The sequence below is a fragment of the Leptonychotes weddellii genome, chromosome 7, assembly GCF_054177405.1.
Source record: "Leptonychotes weddellii isolate Sample4059 chromosome 7, ASM5417740v2, whole genome shotgun sequence".
Classification (NCBI taxonomy): domain Eukaryota; kingdom Metazoa; phylum Chordata; class Mammalia; order Carnivora; family Phocidae; genus Leptonychotes; species Leptonychotes weddellii.
The window spans coordinates 32,062,588-32,081,292 of NC_138375.1; the positions used below are offsets into that span (position 1 = coordinate 32,062,588).

General features: G+C 36.0%; 1 long non-coding RNA gene across 1 annotated transcript in view; it reads left to right on the forward strand.

Moving 5' to 3' along the window:
- The first annotated feature begins 4,961 nt into the window (after nt 1-4,961).
- Nucleotides 4,962-18,705, forward strand: part of LOC145722577 (uncharacterized) — a 234,175-nt gene continuing 220,431 nt past the window's right edge. The window contains exon 1 of the long non-coding RNA XR_014146922.1: nt 4,962-5,521. This is a non-coding gene — a long non-coding RNA (uncharacterized LOC145722577). The remainder of the gene's footprint in view (nt 5,522-18,705) is intronic.

Below are 18,705 nucleotides of genomic sequence, written 5' to 3' on the forward strand. Positions count from 1 at the left end.
TCAGAAGAATAGGTATTAACTGCTTTTTAAATGTTTGGTAGAATTCCCCTGGGAAGACATCCAGCCTGGACTCTTGTTTGTTGGGAGATTTTTGATTACTGCTTCAATTTCCTTGCTGGTTAAAGGTCTTTCTGGGTTTTCTATTTCTTCTTGGATCAGTTTTGGTAGTTTATACATCACTAGGAATGCATTCATTCCTTTCAGATTGCCTTATTTGTTGACATATAGTTGCTCATAATATGTTCTTATAATTGTATTTCTTCAGTGTTGGTTGTGATCTCTCCTCCTTCATTCATAATTTTATTTGGGTCCTTTCTCTTTTCTTTTTGATAAGTCTGGCCAGGGGTTTTTCAATCTTATTAATTCTTTCAAAGAACCAGCTCCTGGTTTCATTGATTTGTCCTACTATTCTTTTGGTTTCTATTTCATTGACCCTAATCTTTATTAATTCTCTTCTTCTGCTGGGTTAAGACTTTATTTGCTCTTCTTTCTCCAGCTCCTTTAAGTGTGAGTTTAGGTTGTGTATTTGAGATCTTTCTTATTTCTTGAGAAAGACTTATATTGCTATATACTTCCCTCTTAGGACTGCCTTTCCTGCATCCCAAAGGTTTTGAACAGTTGGGTTTTCATTTTCATTTGTTTCCATGAATTTTTAAATTCTTCTTTAATTTCCTGGTTGACCCATTCTTTCTTTAGTAGGATGCTCTTTAGCCTCCGTGTATTTGAGTTCTTTCCAAATTTCCTCTTGTGATTGAGTTCAAGTTTCAAAGTGTTGTGGTCTGAAAATATGCAGGGAATGATCCCAATCTTTTGGTACTGGTTGAGACCTGATTTGTGACCCAGTATATGATCTACTCTGGAGCATGTTCCATGTGCATTTGAAAAGAATGTGTATTCTGTTGCTTTAGGATGGAATGCTCTGAATGTATCTGTGAAGTCTATCTGGTCCAGTGTATCATTCAAAGGCCTCATTTCCTTGTTGATCTTCTGCTTAGATGAGCTGTCCATTGCAGTGCATGGGGTATTAAAGTCCCCTACTAATATTGCATTATAATCAATGTATTTCTTTAATTTTGTTATTAATTGGTTTATATAATTGGCAACTCCCATGTTAGGGGCATAAATATTTACAATTGTTAGATCTTGTTTTGGATAGATCCTTTAATTATGATATAATGTTCTTCCTCATCTCTTATTACTGTCTTTGGTTTAAAGTCTAATTCGTCTGATAGAAGGATTGCAACCCAGCTTTCTTTTGATGTCCATTAGCATGATAAATGGTTTTCCACCCCCTCACTTTCAATCTGGGGCTGTCTTTGGCTCTAAAATGAGTCTCTTGCAGACAGCATATTGATGGGTCTTGCTTTTTTTTTTTTTTTAATCAATCTGATACACTGTGCCTTTTGATTGGGGCATTTAGTTCATTTACATTCAGAATAACTATTGAAAGATATGAACTTAGTGCCATTGCATTACCTGTAAAGTCACTGTTTCTTTATATTGTCTCTATTGCTTTCTGCTCTGTGTTACTTTTGGGCTCTCTCTTCACTTAAAGGATCCCCCATAATATTTCTTGCACGGCTGGTTTAGAATCACAAATTCTTTTAGTTTCTGTTTGTCCTGGAAGCTTTTTTTCTCTTCTATTTTGAATGACATCCTTGCTGGATAAAATATTCTTGGCTCCATATTTTTCTCATTTGGCACCCTGAATATATCATGCCAATCCTTTCTGGCCTGCCTGGTCTCTGTGGATAGGTCTGCTGCCAGTCTAATGTTTCTACCCTTGTAAGTTACAGATCTCTTTTCCCTAGTTGCTTTTAGGATTTTCTCTTTGTCTCTGAAATTTGCAAGTTCCACTATTGTATGTTGAGGTGTTGACCTATTTTTATTGATTTTGAGGGGGTTCTCTGTGTCTCCTGGACTTGAATGCCTGTTTCCTTCCCAAGATTAGGGAAAGTCTCCTCTATAATTTGCTCCAATATACCTTCTGCCCCCACCCTCTTTTCCTCTTCTTCTGGGATCCCAATCATTCTAATATTATTTCACTTTATGGTATCACTTATCTCTTCAATTCTCCCATCATGATCCAGTAGTTTATCTTTTTATCAGCATCTTTATTCTCCATCATTTTGTCTTCTATATCACTAATTCTCTCTTCTGCCTCATTTATCCTAGCAGTTAGAGTCTCCATTTTTTATTGCATCTCATTAATAGCCTTTTTTATTTCGACTTGATTAGATTTTTAGTTCTTTTATTTCTCCAGAAAGCGATTCTCTAGTGTCTTCTATGCTTTTTTCAAGCCCAGCTAGTATCTTTATAATTGTTATTTTGAACTGTAGGTCCAACATCTTACTTATATCCATACTGATTAGGTCCCTGGCAGTCAGTACTGCCTCTTGTTTTCTTTTTTGAGGTGGTTTTTTCCATCTTGTCATTTTGTCCAGAGAAGAATAGATGAATGAGAGAACAAAATACTAAAATGGCAACAACAACCCCAGAGAAATATACACTAAACAAATCAGAAGAGATCCAAAACCAAAAAAAAAAAAAAAAAAAGAGAGAGAGAGAGAGAGAATAATCAGACAAGTGAACAGAACAGAGCAATACACTGGATCCTGTATGTATTTTGGTCTGTTTGTTAGAAAACTAGATCCCAAAATTGTAAAGGAAGAAAAACTTATATATGTGCAAAAATAAAATTAAATGCATTGAAAGGATAGAATGTAACTGTAAAGATGAAAATTGAAAAATATTTTTAAAAAAGAGTTGATAAAACAAGAAATTGGTTGAAAAAGGAGAGAGAGAAAAAATTAAAATTGAAAGACTAAAGAGTCATGGGGAAAAAACCCATGGATTCTATATACTATTTTTCCCTAGCACTGGAGTTTTGCAGTCTGTGTTCTCAGTAAACTTGGTCTTGGCCAGATGTCCTTACTGATCCTCTTGGGGAGGAGTCTGTTGCACTGATTCTCAGGTATCTTTGCCCTGGGCAGAATTGCACTGCCCTTGCCAGGGAGCTGGGCTAAGTAATCTGCTCTGGATTGCTCTGTGTGGCTTTTGTTCCCTGAAGGCTTTCCCTGCTGCTCTAGAGGATAAGAATGAAAATGGCAGCCTCCTAATCTCCAGCCCTGGAGCTGAAAGCTCAGAGCCCCACTCCTCAGTGTGCCCTCAGGGTAAAGCAGTCAATCACTCCTATCTCCCTGGTCTCCAGCAGCACTCTGCTCACCCAGCCTATGACCTGAGCATTTCTGTCTCAGGTATGCGACCCTGTTTGGAGTCTCCAAACCCTGCAGACTCCTGTGGTGCTCACCTGAGCCATTCCTACCAGAGGAGGAAGGGAGGTTCTTGCCCCGGTTCTGCCTCTTATTGGGCCCTTGCTCAGAGAGCCATTGCTGAACCATGTTAGGGTTCATGGTATATGGCAACCCTGAGCTGAGAGCCCACTCCTGGGCTACCTGATTGCAGCTGGCTTCCCTGTTCTGATGCCTGGGAACTCTGCCACACTCAGGCACCCCCGGTCTTCCTGTGACCCTGAGAATCTATGGACCACGCTGTCCCACTTAGGATTCTGCTCCCACTTTGCCACCTGAGCACCTTTTAGGCAGGGATGTCCCTCACTGGAGCAGACTTTTAAAGTTATGATTTTGTATTCCACTGCTATATTACTTGCTGGTAGCCAGCTTACAGAGACTCCCTCCCCCCACGGTTCATCTTCTGGCATATCGCCTCAGATTCACTTCTCTGCACCTCCTACCTTGCAGAAAATGGTCGCTTTTCTATTTGTAAAGTTGCAGCAATTCTTAGATCTCTGCTTGAGTTCGCAGGTGTTCAGAATGATTTGATAGCAATCTAGCTGAATTCCTGGGACCAGATGAAACTAAGGTCTCCTACTCCTCCACCATTTTGGAGTCTCCCGAATTTCTCAAATTTTTATATTTTGGTGCCAAGTTCAAAATCATCTTTCGTATAGTGGGTTAAATCCATATGTTAATCCATGGGAAGGGGCAAACGATATTCTTTAGAAAAACTTAAATCATCCTAGAATTTAATGGGTGCAGGGCAGCCAAGCCCATACAATGGCAAGAACTTTGGTTTGGTTTGCTAATGGCATCAAATAAAAGTTATGGCTACAGTTCGTGATATCAAACCATGCTAGATCTAATGTTTATAAAAATCGTATCTGTTATATTTCACTTCAAACTAAAACCACATGGAGATTCTTGAAGAGTTCATTTTATGCCATTGTCCAGTAATCCATATAGAATGAGTCTTTGAAATTCTGAAGCATTTTGTTTAGGCTCTTCATTCAATTACAGGTTATTTGCCTTTGTAATCAGTGCCTCCCTTGCATGCTTAAGTATCTCATGAGCATCATCATCAAGTTCTGGAGCTTTAATATTGTCTTGGCCCTAACAGCTATAATAACTTTTTCAAAACAAAGAAAATAAATAATTCATAAACTGGAAATAGGCCCCTGAATAATTGAGTTAATAACTTATATTTGAATAGATATTAGGAATCAGCAGACCACATTCCACTTTAAGTTCTCATTATTGTACATAGATATTATTAATGTACATTATATGACTCAGAGACCAAGTCACAGTTACTTAAACTGGGAGTACAAACTGTCCAAGAAAGAATATTTTCCCCTACTAAGATATTTCTGAAAGTTTGGCTCTAAAACAACTTGGGAATATAACCTGTTTAATCATGCTGAATATTGATTTGCAAATTCTCTGAATTTTTATTAAGATTAAAATGGATAATTGAAGCATCATGATATGATATGTTCTGTCTAGCATTATTTAAAATGTTTACAATATGTTTGGGATTAAGAAAAAAGATTCTAAAATGCAGTTATATATTCTATTTTCCTTTAAGCTGCAAATTATTTTGAAAGTATATAAATAAAAATGTATTAAAATTCAAATTTATACATCCTTTCATCACATTGCAAATTATTACTAATAATTAACTCAAAGAATCTCATTTACATAATGTGACTATACATTGGTTTCCCCTTTCATCAACATCAAGTAGGATACTTACACCAAAAAAAGAAAAAGAAAAAGAAAAAGAAAGAAAGGAAAAGGCATTTGAAGAGCAAAGAACTCTAACGTTATTCATGTAGAGGCTATTTTGAAGAGTACCACAGGCAGTTTTCCATTACCATTCTACCATTTCTCACCAGAGACCAAGACTTTCCAAGAACAAGGTGTTCCCAATTGTAAGATAATGTGCTAGGATATAAAGGAATATAGCTGGTATATTCCTTTTTATCATTTAGATTTCGGCTCTATTCTTTACTCTTATTATCTTAATTATTATTTTCAGTGTATAATAAGCCAATAATATTACTAGTTTGTTGAATTATTTTTCAATTAGTATGAAATGGGAAGAATCTTGTGGCTGAACATCAGAATGTCTTATAAAACTTATGTAAAAAATATAAAATTTCCATTCACTTCCTAGGAAGGATTCAGAAAATGCTGCCCAGTCAAGGTTGAGAGCCACTGAGGTAAGAGATGCAGTTACATATTTTGGTAAAAATGAAAATTTTATTAGCATTGAAAAATAATTTATTAATGTATTTATTTACATATCTTTGAATAGTCATTGCAAGGATAATTCTATGTGAAACAAATTAAAGGGTAAGTGAATTAAGTGAAGTTGGCCAATTGAGGGTGTGTCACCATCCCTGGATTCCAGGAGCTAGCAAGGAGAGAATCAGACATCAGTTTCTGGCAAATTTGGAATATGAACTCATCAGGAAGTTGTGTTTCTGTAGTAAGAAAGCCCAATAGAAAAGTCTTACATCTTTAACCATTATGCAAGGTGAGGAGGGCAATTTTGACAATGGGGGGGAAGGCGATTTTAGCAACTTCATAAAACAACTGCAGATTAATGTTGCTAAGAAGAGTTTTATGTTAATTATACTTATTAATATAACACTGGTCCAAGAGAACTTGAGAGACATTGTATATACAAGAAGAACATTAACTAGTTTAATATACTAGATATTTCAAACCATGACATATAGTAAACATTTAATCTGGGTCTGTTAATTTGGGTCTATTCAAGCAATAGACAATAGGGAGTTCTAATATAACTGTTAAATAGTCAACATAGTATAAAACATGCTATTCTGTGTCAAACAGGTCTGGACTGTAAAAGACAGTTTATACAATCATTCTCTATTTTCAGTTGATGTAGTCTGATTAAAAGCAGCTGAGACAGTGACCTTACAATAGGCTTTTAGGATGAAAGGAAAAAAGGGGGGGACCAGGCAGCACAGTTAAACTATGGTAATCAACATTCAGGAGAGGACTCTAAAGAAGCACGTTGGTAAGGGAGGATGAACAGTCAAACATAGAGGGGAGACAATGCTTTTCAAGGAAATTTTTGGGCCAGGTTCTTCCACAAGGGGTGATGTTCCTTCTAAAACACCAAAGAGGAGTCCATCCTGCCAGAGACCAGACTTCTAACCAGAGGAGTACCTATGAGGACCATAGAACTCCAGAGTCTGAAATTCTCACTAGAAAAAGACCCACTCGTAAATAAGGCTGCTACAGCTACTGATAATGATGATGATGATACATAACATTTATTATGTGCTAGGCACTGTCCCAAATGCTTTTCATATATTAATTCATTTAATCTTTATAACAACACCATGGGATAGGTACATTATTATTTTCATTTCACAGATAAAGAAACTGAGGCATCAGGGTTGTCATTTTATCATTATAAATATTAAGGTGTGAGAGAACAGAAAAACATACTGACGAGAAATCAGCTAATAAAGATAGAAAAGATGGTGACACTCTAATTTATGTTTTATTTTGTCCTAAAATTTGATTCATTCAATAAACAATTGAGCACCTACTTATTCCAGGATCCATGCTAACCTCCAGGTATACAATTCAGATATGGGTCCTAATATTCTTGGAATTTATGATATTATTAGGGAGACTTGTAATTTAACAAAAAGTATTTCTTACTTTTTTGATTACTAAATTGAGCCTGAAAGATTCAGTAAGAGTCATCAGCCTAGGAGATGAGGGGTTGGCTTAATATTTAGAAAATTGTCAGTTATATAGTTCTCAGTGTCAGTGAGTAAAAGAATGCTGTTTGATGTTTTGACATTGTGAATTAATATTTATTTTACTTTTAATGTAATAATTCTGTTTGAAACCCTAAGTGTAAGGCCATGCTTGCAACCTAGCAACAACTCTCTCGTAATGACCTTCAGGTAGGGAAGGACAAAGTGTAGGAAATTCTTAAAAGCTGTTTTAGGGTTTATCCCAAAACACACCCACATACACACAGGATAGGCTAGGTCACAGTATCTCTTAGAGTCTAGCAAGATTTTTAAAAACCAAACTGTGTTTCTAAAGATGCTTTGCCTTTATCTTTTTTGATTCTTTTTATGTTTTGTTGTATTTTTTAAACATGTATATTGTGGTTTCCTTATATCTATCAGTATAGTCTTGGAAGAAAATTTATTTCTTCCTTTTCCTAGGTAAATATTGATGATTTCACATGCTTTTGCCCTTACGTTTTTTTCTTTTTTCTTTTCTAAAAGTAGAGTTGCCAGATAAAGTTGAAATTCAGATAAACAATGATTTATTTTCATTATTCTAAAAAGTTTCTTTTTTGTTAAATCTGGTAAATTTAAAGTGGTTTTCATGAGCTGTCCTTCCACCACCCTTGTTAATTTGTTCACTTTTTATTCATGTTTTCAAATAACATCTGAGGACTAATTATATGTCAAGTATTATTCTAGGTACAGGGGAGTATCTCCGTGAACATATAGAGACTTTGCGGTCATAAGGCATATATTCTTGTGGAAGGAAAAACAAAGATTCATAATACTGAACATTGTGAGAAGTTAGGGGATAAAAACAATTTCTAAAATATTATCTTTCTCATAGTGAACAAAATACCTGCTGACTACAAAACCTAATGGGAATGTATAGTTTATTGCCCAATTAAGATTTGTTAATTATTTTATCCCTAGTAAACTTGAAATATCTAGTGTTATATTTAATCAATCAACCCATTCATCTTTTGTTTTTCATATGGTCAATGCCTGAAAAAGTAGAATAAATTCTTGTATAACAATGACGTGGATGGAACTGGAGGATATTATGCTGAGCCAATTGGGTTTTATGTGAAGGAAATTGACTGGCTCTGCATGGCTCTGTGATATTGGGTAATACAAATTTGTATTGGGACTTACATCTCCCTTGTTCTAGACATTGATATTTCTATGTGCACAGCCTAAGATTGAATTAGATGTATATGTTTTATGTGTGAGGACTTCAATTTTGAAGCTTCTAGTAAACATCTGCTATATATCATGTACTGTGCAGAACATAAGGATTTTTGGGATAAAAATAAGCCATTCTCTGTCAAGTTGGAAAACAGACATGCAAATAAGTAATCCAAATACAATGTTAAGTATAGTTAAGTTTTAAGTAAAGTAAGAACTTGATTAAGATTAATGAGAACACAGAGAATGTAACTAATTCTGTCTAAGAGAATGAGAAATTACTCCAAGTTAGTTACATGTGGATAGGTTCTTTAAGGATGAATAGGAGTCCATTGGACAAAGAAGAAAAATATTGGAAAAAATACTTTGTCTTTATTAATTATCTTTGTAAAAAATATGTCTCAAAGTCAGCCAAGGATTAGCATCATCTTTATTAGACAATGCTTCACGGAAACCACTATTAGAACAAATAGGACAATGTTTGGTCACTTAGGATCTTCTAGAACTTTTATGTTCATCATGGTTTCGCAAAGATTCTATTCAGCAATCTTTAATTAGTATGAAATGTAATCTACTCAAACAGAAACATTTGAACTCACTTAGTGAAATTGTGTGCTATAATACAATAGTCCCACCACTAACTAGCTTCTTGTCCTTTGTACCTATTTTAATTCTCTACTTTTGAAGCATAGATCATGGTTAGAAGCAAGCTAAAAAGTGAGGATTTGGTGCTCTTTCTATAATCTGTTGACAAGTTAATATTTTTTATAGATGGCCTATTTCATTGTGTTTTTCTCATTATAAAAATAATAATTATTTTAGGTGGCTTTCGAAACCTCAATAAATTCTAGGATTCATTGTTTACTTATATGATTTTTAGAGGCTTAGACCTCTCCTCTCTTCTGTTCTTTCTTTCCTTTTCTGTATATGTAATTGTTTTTTAAACTGATACTTGTGGTTATATAGAAATCCCCTTCAGAATTATTTGAAATTATAGAGCCAGAATTTCTTTTTGAAAACTACATCTCGTATCATTGGTTTTGGATTTGAGCCATCTTTTCTTAGGGCTTGATCTAGGAAAGAGTTCTGCTGCCTCTGAAATTTGCCTTCCTGAAATCCACGTTACATGTCTGACTTCTTGCCATGTTTCCTTTACTCATTTTCAGGCATTCTATGGCCTTACTACTCAGTGTGGTATAGGGACCAGCAGCATTAATATCACTGGGAGCTTGTTAGAAATGTAGAATCTCAGGTCCCCATGCTAGGCCATCTAAATCAGATGGGCTTATTAAAAACTTGTTCAGGTGCCTTATAAGTACATTGAATTAGAGAAGCACTGCTTTAAGATAACAGGGCAAAATAACTTTCTCCAAAGGTCTTCTCATTTCTACTCCTCTAACCAAGTCTTTTTAAAGAATCAGGTCGATGGACTTGTGGTAGAAAAATAAAATATTTCAAGGCAAATAAAAAATTTATTAGCTAACTTACTTTTAGCTGAATTTTAGTAATAAAAGTAGTTTAGCATTCACATAGGGATTACTATGTACTCGGTAACAACTCTTTAAATTTATCCTCTGATTTAATTTTCCTGATATCACAGAGATGCAGTTATCATTATAACTTCCATTTTACAGGTGAGGAATTTGAAGCCAATATAGAGATTCATTTCTTACCCAATATCATAGAGCCATGCAGAGCCAGGTTTCAAATTAAACCTATTTGATTCTAAAATCTATGCTTTACATAATATCAAAACATCTTTTCTCATGACAGGATGAGATTTTTAACGGACTGCAGGGAAGCTAAAAATTTCCCACTCCATTATATTTGTCTTCTTTTCCAGGTCCAAATTCCCTGATTCTTTTAAGCTGCTGCCTCTACCACCTGTTAATATTCCTATCCACCCCCATGTCTCATATACTAAACATCCCTTGTGAGGGTAATCCAAACACTCTCTTGCTCTCTGTCTGTTGCTTTAATTGTGAATTGCTTGTCACAAACTTTTCCATAACATACCAGCTCACCCTTAATCCTTCCGGCTTCTAACCCCTCCTATTTTCTGCCTTGTCTTGATCTTTAAATCTGCTATTCAATACTGTTATCCTTTCAACTAAGATCTAGGTTTTTCCTCCAATTACAAGACCTTTAACCCCTTTGGTAAACACTCTTCCTGATGTGACTAGACCTGGACTCCTACCTTCAGGCCATCTCTAGGCAAATTCCAGAATCTAAGCTTACTCTTGTTCTAAGAGAAAAAACATGACCTTCTTTCAGTAAGTAGGCTGTAGAACATTCTTTCTAACATTTTACCTTGTTCTCTCTCTCCTTGTCCTTCACTGAAATGTTTCCTTTCATGCTATCAAAAGCAGACTTGAAGAGTTCCACACAAGCTTTTATCTTCATGACACGTCAAGTTCATCTACTTCATCTCCTAAGGCTTTACTAGAACAAAGTACTTTTCATTGTTATGAGCATGTTTTCAAATGATAAATCTTAATGACCTTCTATCTTGAATTATACTCTAATGATGTTAATGCTCTGGGCTTTGAGTATACAGTAGAATTCTTGACCCTCTTTTTAGTCATTTTTAACTATGGACTCTTGTGTGTGTACCAATTGTATAGCTTTTTATTGTAATGGCTGATGTCCATCATTATATCCAGTTTTATAATTTTATCTGACAGTGTTTTCCTTCCCCCTACGCTTTGATTTTATTTATTTATTTATTTTTAAAGATTTTTATTTATTTATTTGACAGAGAGAGACAGCAAGAGAGAGAACACAAGCAGGGGGAGTGGGAGAGGGAGAAACAGGCTTCCTGCTGAGCAGGGAGCCCGATGCGGGGCTTGATCCCGGGACTCCGGGACCATGACTTGAGCTGAAGGCAGATGCCTAATGACTGAGCCACCCAGGCGCCCCTAGACTTTGATTTTAAAGTTACTATAAACCTGGCAGACTTTCAGATGATTCTGTGCAATGTACTCTATAGCCAAGTGTTCATCAGTCTGGCAGAATAATCCCTGGTGCAGGACCAGGTACTGTTTGGAATCTCTATTGATTTAGCTAAACATTATTTTTCCAATCTTTTTTCTGTCTACAAAATCCCCAACTCTTCTAAAATGGGAGCATAGATAAGACCATGCTATTAACAAATCCTTTCCTTTTTGGCTTAGAGCTCTAATTCCTAGAGCCCTTACCCAAATTTCTTCTGTTTATGTCATTTATCCCTATTCAACATTATAAATAAGTGATGGTGAGCCAGAAGATGCTTCCATTTATTTATTCATCTTCAAACTACATTTATTTACTGATCTTTGTTCCAGGTATGGTGCTGGGCCAGTAAACTGGCAAGTGCCAGTGGACTCTGAATGGAAGTGATGGTTTTCATTTCAAGAAGAGGGAACAACTATGATTGTCCTTGTGATTGTACAAAGGGCTATTTCCATTGTTGTATTTCTTCTTTGTACATCCGGTAACTAAGCTCTTCATGTTCCCTAATTCTAGAAGCCCTTCTGTCTTTTCACAGGAAGGGAGAATATTGCTTTCTTTCCAGAAATTATACATCTCTTCCCAGAGGATTTCTCCAGTGGATCAAATTTCCTTCTCCTTCCCTTCTTCCTTTGTGTAATATTCTTCCATTGTACTAGACCTATTTTAATTCACCTTAGCCTTCTCAAAACCTCTTCCCTTTCCATTTCTTGCTTCAGCTGCTGCTTTATGTTATCCAGGAAGTAGTTTTCTTCTTTCAATATAGCAAAGGATAAAAACCCATTAATTTTGGTCTTTTAATTTTATTAATTTAATTTTAATTTTATCACCTTGCAGCTACCAACATAATCTTTTTTTTTAAAGATTATTTATTTATTTATTTATTTGAGAGAGAGAATGAGAGAGAGCACATGAGAGGGGGGAGGGTCAGAGGGAGAAGCAGACTCCCTGCTCAGCAGGAAGCCTGATGCGGGACTCGAGCCCGGGACTCCAGGATCATGACCTGAGCCGAAGGCAGTCGCTTAACCAACTGAGCCACCCAGGCGCCCTACCAACATAATATTTTATTACTTCTGGAAAGAAGGCTAGCAGAGTATTTTTACCAATTACCCCCTCCACCATCCCTAGGGAAACTCTATGAACAGATGAGTAGGAGGTAGGACTCTCCTAGGTGGTCTTAGTGCCTTCTCATCTTCTGAACTTCCTGTATTAATTTGATCAGGTGCCATAGGGGCATGTTAAAATCAACAAATGTTTAATTACTGAGAGGTGAGTTTACTATAGTATTTTGTTTCAAAAGAGGAAAATAATCCCCTAAAAAACTGAAATAAGATTACCAATGCGTTAAATAAACTAAACATTTTTATATGCATTTCTAGTGCAAGTTGATTCTTTTCTTTCATATTGCCTTCATAATGTGTAAGCTTATATCAACTTTTTAAAGTTATGTGCTATGCACACAACCTGATGTTTGATGATAGCCCCAGAATGTCTGCATGAGATCAGATGTACCTTGTGCTCTTCATAAAGGATAACCACGATGCACAAACTAACTTCTCCAGGATACATTTAATTTATGAATCTTTGTGTCCATAATCCCCCTCATTCATAGTTGTTGGGGTTTTTTTTATGAAAGGAAATGGAAATTACAAAATACCTACATTTAAATGAAATTAAGAATGTAACACTAACCAAAGTTGGCAAAAGAACATTTTTTTCATCAGTTGTGGTTTCAAAGAACTGGACTGAATTTAGAGTTCTCTGAATCTTTTGTGACTTAATTTAGAATCTTTTCTTTATTTTAAATGGCATAGACTTCTTATGACATGAAAGGAGTAGTTGAGGATGGAAAATTCTGAAGTATAAGCATTATGGCTTTCACAAAATTGGAAGTGCTTTAAAATTGACCTAACAGGGATCTACACATTGGATCGGTATAGTTGGAGTCATGTTTCATTTTGTCAGAAATGCCATTCTAAAATGAAGACAGAAAAGGTTTCAGTGTGTTTTGTGCTTTACAAAAAGTTCTATCCTTAGTTAGTAGTATGCAAGTAAGTCAAGGATCAAAGTGTCCCACCTTTGTTCAAAGTGTCTCCCCACTTTTCCTATTGCTTTTGATACTACTTAGGGTGTTCTACAGTTAACAGTGCTCCTTCCCACATGAGAAAATTAAGTCCTATATAGGTTAATTTACTTGTTTATGGTGATGTAAAAAGGACATAGAAGGGTGTGTGTGTTTGTCTCTAGATTTCAGCTAAATTCCTAAAGTTACAGACAATAGGTATTAGAAATCTCCATATCCTAAGGAGTTTTGAGGAGATACCAGACACTACTTCCAGGACTAAAGAAGAGGTGGCCAGTGGCATCCTTCTACTGTCATACTCAAGATGACTCTCAGGCTATATAAGCAGAAGACTGGAGCTTAATGAAGAATGAATTTATGTATTTCATGAGTTTTTAGCTTAGTGGAGAACGTGGTAATATTCCACCTTTTCTCTTTTTTTAAGTAAAAGAAGGTGGCTGCCTCTTACATAGGAAAAGATTCAAGAGAATCCCTAATAGTAAGCTGAGGTTTTCCTCAATAAGGAAACACTGGCATCTTATTCCCTAGTTGGATGTTCGCTGAGCATCAGAAACTTTTAGGCCTACCTCCTGGTATACCAGAGTAGATCACTATAAGAAAGCACTTTGGAGAAATTGATACTTGAGTTTGAGAGCAGAAGGAACACATATCTGCTTCCTGCTTATTCCTGGGTAATTTTAACTCTGTGAAGCAGGGTAAAGCAGCTCCTAACAATAAGGAGAAGAGATGGCATCAGAAATAAACAGTACGTGTTCCTATTACTTGGCATGAAAATAATGTATGACTCCAGAGCCAAGTAGATGGCATGAACAGATTCCAGGGGCCAAGTAAGTGTGAACAGATATCAGGTGTAAGTCAGTGTAGTGAAAGGTAGTCATATTGAAGCCATGACAGGACAAGAGTATGGCAGGACAGTGTGCAGCTACCTCAGTCAACAGTTGGAGGCTATGGAGTGTGTCTCCTGGAAGTCCGGATAAATGGGGTCAGAGTATAAGGGGTACGAAGGGTTCGGTTGTTTAATTAAAAATATTTCTTTTCCAAACTTTGGGAAGATCATACTTTCTGCTTTGTCGACTCCAGACTTCTCTATGTGACTTGTTTTGCTCATGGAATGTGAACAGAAATGGCATGTAATACTTCTCAATTAAAAGTTGAAGAGTCATTGTGTGTTCTCCTATAATGGCAACAGGTCCCTGATAAGGGCCACTTCTTCCTTATGAGTCCCAGAGTAAAGAAGCAGGGAGAAATGATGTTAACCAGCAGAGAGCATGTAATTTAGATAGCAGCTTTTGTTATTTTAAGCCACTAAGATATGGGACTGTTTGTTGCCACTGCACAACCTAGCAAAATATGATAGATACAGTCACCCAGAAAGGGCATCAGTGGGTGAATAGTATGGACATTTTCTGTACAGGCCTCTAAAGAATCCACAAGTATATCCCACCAAAGAGTGAATTTGGATGCCTGCCCATAGGAGTCACCTATGTTTGACCATCAAGAAGAATGTATAAGACTTTTGGTTTTTTTCCAGCATTCTTTTCCTTCCCCAGAATGCCAGTGGAAAAAAAAGGATATCTAGAAGCAGGGGAGTGAGTCAAAACAGAATGAAAGATCTAGAAAAAGTAAAAATACCTTGTCCCTCTCCTCTGTAATGTGGTTCAGGCTTGAGCTTAGAAGGCAGGTACAGATTTTTATTTGGTTGGGAGTTGAGAATTGACATTTAAAGTAGATTGGATGAAATTTTGTACTATAAAAATGAGTCTTCGTGGCCAAAATGAGACTCTTCATATTGTATAAAAACCTAGGAAGCCAAAAGGCTCACCAAAATATCATTAATCAATGTGAAATAGAGATCTAAGCAGAGGTTTAAAAAAAATTGTAATGATTGTACCGCACAGGGCATGGATTGTTCAATAAACTTGTTAAAGCTATGTAGTTTGTTGGTGACAGAATTGGAACCAGAATCTAGGAGTCATAACTTCAAGTACAATACTATTTTGAACATTTACTTCTTAAAGGATATTGTCTATGGGAATTATATTAATCAGATAACAAAAGGCAAATTCAGCTTTGGTAAATGATTTGGCACGCCATAGTGTGAACTATAGTGGGCAAATTGTAACACATTTCTCTTAGCACTGATACCCCAAAAATAATAACTGGTATGCATTATTACTCTAGAGAGCCAAAGTGTACAATTACTGGCAGAGAGGTCTCTATAGTAATTGCCAACAGCTTTTATTTAATAGTGTGTTTATAATATAGTCCTTGTCTGAATCTAAAAAGGATCTGAGGTGTTGTCGTCAGTGTTAACCTTTTAAACCACACAAATATTTATTGATCATTTCCTATATGTGAAATAATCTTCCAGATGCAGGTGATACAAATGTTCCTGCCCTCAACAACATATTGAGAGTAAATGAATTCATATTTGAGATCATAAGCAATAGAGAAACAGAAAATTGCAACAGTCTTTAGATCTCCCAGTAATGTGGCTCTTTAAACTTTCATACATAACATTTTAATGATGCCTTCACATGTTTATATTCCACAGTGACTGTTTTATACAAGGACAGGCAGTGAAATGGTTTTGCAGTGTCTACTTTCTTTCTTTTTTTTTTTTTAAAGATTTTATTTATTTGACAGAGAGAGACACAGCGAGAGAGGGAACACAAGCGGGGGGAGCGGGAGAGGGAGAAGCAGGCTTCCCGCGGAGCAGGGAGCCCGATGCGGGGCTCAATCCCAGGACCCTGGGATCATGACGTGGGCCGAAGGCAGACGCTTAATGACTGAGCCACCCAGGCGCCCCATGCAGTGTCTACTTTCTGTATGAACTTTTCTTTTTTTTTTTTTTTTAAGATTTTATTTATTTATTTTTTTGAGAGAGAGAGAGAGAGAAACAGCATGAGAGGGGAGAGGGTCAGAGGGAGAAGCAGGCTCCCCGCCGAGCCGGGAGCCCGATGTGGGACTCGATCCCAGGACTCCGGGACCATGACCTGAGCCGAAGGCAGTCGCTTAACCAACTGAGCCACCCAGGCGCCCTACTTTCTGTATGAACTTTAGTTGAGAGGAAAACGCTATAGTTCAAAACTACTTTAAATAACTTTTTAGAGACATGAATCAACCAAAACATACTTACTTCCCAGTTCCATGTTTGCTGTTTATTATGGATAATACAATTTTAGATTAGTGAAATGTATGATATGGGACTTACATTTTTATGTAAAATAAATAGTTTATGGTATACTGGCATCCCTTGTGTGACAAAAAGATAGAGTGTATTTATTCATAAGTTTTGTGATTATTGGGTTTAACTTTCAATAGAGACAATTTGGTAGAATAGAAAGAACACTTCACAAGAAGTCAGAAGATCTGGGTTCTAGTCCTCCTCCATCCACCAAATATCTACCTGAACTTGGACATTTGATTGTGCCTACCTGAGCCTTACAATCTAATCTAAAAAATGAGGATTTTAACTAGATAACTGTGTTCTCATTTTTGACTTAGAATTTTGTGATCCTGACTGAAAACTGAGTGGAATATTAAAATCTAATATAATCAGTTGAAATATTTAGTACAAAAAATTGGCAAGTGAAATTACATTAAATTTCTTTCTAGGAGAAAAATATTATTATCCATGTCCAGAATTTGTCTACTAACTGTCACACTTATATTTGCTAAAACAAATATTTGCTAAACAAGTATTGAATCCTATATTGGATAATTGGCCTCTCTTTCTCCTTCCATTTGACAATATTTCTTCTACAGCAGTAGACTTCTACCCAAGAATATTGTGTGGTTATTGAATTTTATTTTAAACTCCAAGTATTTCCCATTGCTGTAAGGTACAGTTTGGTATTAGGCTCTAAACCAAAAGTCTGAGTCAGAAAGACATTTGATAGGGTAAAAACCATTTTACTTGATTCTCTTGCCTAATGATTTTCTGCATTGAATGTTAAGAAATTTATGAATACTGTCCAGTAGGACTTTAAAACTATGTTTATAACATGTTCTTTCCTTAGTTTGTAAATAAATATCAACTTTGAAGAAAACATATCATCTGATTAGAATAAAATAATGACAAAAAAATTTAGCCTTTTAAGTATAAAGTAAAATAACTAAAAATGGATGCATAGAACATCTAGGTACCCTGATAAGAAAGAGAAAGGGTCTCTCAATGAGTAGAGAGTGTGTTGAAGAATGTCTGGGCTTATTTGTCTATTCAAAATATTTGTTTAGTTTCCACTGTGCCAGATGAATGCATCAAAATCTCTTTCTTTAAAGAATTCAATGTGTATGGGATGAGTGGGTGGGCAGAGAGAGCCAGTGAAGGTTGAAAAGTGCCCTGGTAAGCACCACAAAAGAAGAGTGGAGAAAAATCCTAGGAAACAGTGAGGATGGAAATCTAACTCTACCTTGAAGTAATTCACAAAAATGAGATACCAAAGATGTGTCATAATGGGTAGTGAATGATTGTACAGTGAATGCACAGTGAATGATGGTGGAAAAGCATCAGGCAGAAAGGCCGTCATACATAAAAATACACAAGGGCATGTCATAATGGCGGAAATGAAATGTAGTAAACAGGAAAGCAATGAGAAGCAAAAATAAAGGAATAAATTCAGCCAAAATCATATTAGGTAGTATATATAATGGCAAGACATTTGTGTTTGATAGCATTGACAGTGGGTACCATTGGACAATTTAAAGATCCAAAGTATAGAAATATTATATGATTGTTTTATTAGTTTGCCGGATCTGCCCTAACAAAGCACCATGAACTGGTTAGATTAAACAACAGAAATTTATTGTCTCAGAGTTTTGGAGGCTAGAAATCTGAGATCAAGGTATTAGCTGTGTTGGTTCTTTCTGAGGACTGTGAGATGAATCTATTCCAGGCCTTTCTCTAGTTTCTGGCAGTTTGCTAGTAATTTTTGGCATTCCTTGAGTATAGATGCATAATTTCAGTCTCTACCTTCATGTTTATATGGTGTTCTCTCTGTAAACATGTCTCTGTCCAAATTTCCCCTTTTTATAAGAACACCAATCATAATGGATTAGTAACCCACTCTACTCCAGTATGACCTCATCTTAACTAATCACATCTGCAGTGACCCTATTGTCAAATAAATTCACAATCTGAGGTACAGGGGGTTAGAAACTTCAACATATGACTTTTGGGGAGACATAATTCAACCCATAACAATTGTATCATATTAAATATTTTCAAAAGATTATCCTGGTGTCATTATTGCAGCTGCCTTTCTGGGAACAGATTTGGTACCAGGAAGAGTGAGGAATCTCTTGTCATAATCCAAGAAAGAAATCATGTTGGTTTGAACTATGCCATTAGCCA